Source organism: Gekko japonicus, unplaced genomic scaffold, assembly GCF_001447785.1.
Source record: "Gekko japonicus isolate JY-2015 unplaced genomic scaffold, Gekko_japonicus_V1.1 scaffold4225, whole genome shotgun sequence".
Lineage (NCBI taxonomy): Eukaryota > Metazoa > Chordata > Lepidosauria > Squamata > Gekkonidae > Gekko > Gekko japonicus.
In genome coordinates, this window is record NW_015175498.1 from 26,291 (window position 1) to 28,919 (window position 2,629).

The following is a 2,629-nucleotide window of genomic DNA, read 5'->3' on the forward strand; positions in this document are numbered from 1 at the left end:
TTTATATATCCCTTATTGATTTGCAGAGGTTGCAGTGTCCCTTTCTGCCCACTTGTCAGGAAGCTTATAGATCTTTTTGACCCACTGAAAATGCAGGGATGGGTGCAGGTGTGTCCCAGTCAAACCTATCAGTAACTGACAAGATGGGAGAATTCTCTGCAAACAAAATGCAGCCAACAGTTTTTCCAGTTTCACGGACATAGCGGTGTACATAGGTCTGCATTACTGCAGATTAAACTGGTCTATATAATCCAGGTGCCATGTTCCTTGCATTAGCACAGCTTCCATTAACTAAGTAACACTGGATTGCACGCTGACTTGCTTAGAGGGAAGTCTAAGCAGCTTTACTCAAAATCCTACTCAGGTCTTTCAATGGGGTTTACTCCTGGGAAAGCATTCTTAGAATTGCACTGTTGATATAGTAGCAATATCTTGATATTTTACTTCCATGTGGATTTGCTGTGTTTGGCATAAACATGCTGCCTTTGGCTTCAGTATGTTTCTGCCAGAAAAAGTGGAGAAGGTAGTTAAGAACAGAGCTCAGCCAATTCCATTTAAGGCCAATCCCATTTATCTATTGGTTGTTGTGTCAGTTCTACAATGGTGTGATTATAATGCTCATAAAGTTACATTCTTGTATGATAGCTACATGCTTCAACGTGGTGACTTAAAATGCATTTTTATTGGAACCAATTCCAAATCGATTCTAGAAAAATTGGCTAGATAATTAAATCAGCTGCCTTCTGTGTGCAGCTTTATCACAGCCAGAGTATTGTTCAGAGTAAGCTGTCCTGTTCATCACATTTAAGCATTAAGCATTCCCCAGCCCATAGGTGATGCTGTTCCCGCTTCCACCAGGAATAGCAATGTGCCAATGGCCTTGGTGCCAAGGAAGAAGAAACAGTTATACAAATATCATGAAAGATTTCTGCTTCTGAAGAAACTGTGTGGTACATTTTTTTTCTAAAGCTATATGCATGACGTACATTCTGCAGCATATGCTGATGTCAACAAAGGCAATTTTACCTGGCCTTCAACATACTTCTAATTTGCATTTTACTCCCTCCAAACAGATTTCTGTTCCTCATGAAACCAGTAAAGAAACATTAGCATTTCATCACATTGAGAATTCAATAGATTTTTTTTCACAGCTATCAAGATAACTTCATTTCACTTTGTTTTCCATTTCAGAGAGTTACACGAGATTCTGAAGTTGATACGTGAATAAGGGAAGATGCTTGTTAGAAGAAACACATTGAGGATCTGAATTTCTTCTTAGAAAATAGGAAGTACAAAATAATCACATGTTCAGACTACTCAGGCACATTTTGTAGTGTGCGTTTTTTCACATATAGCATTATCAGCATAAACAGCAGACTTTCAAAAGAAACCGTATGGTATATTTGACACCATATACTGCAAGATGTATCATTAAAATGAATGAGAATACTGAAATTCAATACCTTATAGGATTCCTGTATGCAGATAAGCTATATAACTGCATCCTTCTTCATCTCTTAGATTATATGTCTGACAAGATGCTAAAAAGAAATTAAAGATTTTCTCACATATATCAGATAATTAGTCCGTATTTTATGAACACAAATGTTTGCAATCTCGTGGTAGGGGGACAGTACTGAGGGGAGCTGTATGATGCATCTGATAGCATCAGACCCAGTTCAGTGCTGCCATGAGAACCAAGGTTACCCAATGATTTCACGTATCCCACATGGTTGCAGCCACTATCACTGTAGCATGAGGACCAGACCACAGAAGTACATCATTCTGAATATGTAAAATCCAAATCTGAAAATTCCATTCTGCCATGAAGCTAGCCTGAGTTATTTTGGACAATTTACTGTCCTTCATGACTTAGGAAAGTAAAGCACTTTGTAAATGAAATAATTCTCTAGAAAAAGACGATAATGGGTTGAATCCAAACAACTTTTCTGCTGGAGAAAAAGGGAGGAAGGGTTCCCTTTGACCACCAAAAGGTCTGTGTTTAGGATAATGGTACAAAAACCATGGGGACAGGGGCTATAAACTGGCTGAGATTCAGCAAAAAAGCTGTCTGAGTCCATCCTTATGGTATGTTAGCAACATGTCATGGTGTGTGGTCCTGTCTCTCTGACTGTCCACTGGCAGTCTTGGCTATGGGACAACAAGGACAACTGCCCTGGGGTACTGCCATGCAGCTGCCCTGGTTGCTTCTGCCCTCTCTACTGCCACCACAGCAACAAATCAAGAGGCAATGGTGAGGGACACAGACTAGAAGGGGCCCTCAGCCACTAGGCAGATGTCCGGATTGCCCCTGCCTGCCATCTCTGCAGTCCACTCATGAGGCAAGGAACAGAGGCTAGGGACCCCCTAACTGCCATGCAGGTGCACAGCAACTGATTTAAGGCAAGGGGCAGAGGGAGACTGGCCATTGTGCTTTGAGAGTAGTGATGTCCTGTCTCCATGGCCCATTCCTTGCAGGGGGGGTTACCATCCTTGAATTTTGCCCAGGGCCCCAGAATATCAGAGACCACCCACCCCCTGTGACAGCCCATCAGTCAAATCCTGAATTTTGACAATTTCTGGGAACAAAAACATCTTGTTTCTATTTATTTTGATTTATGAAAATTAC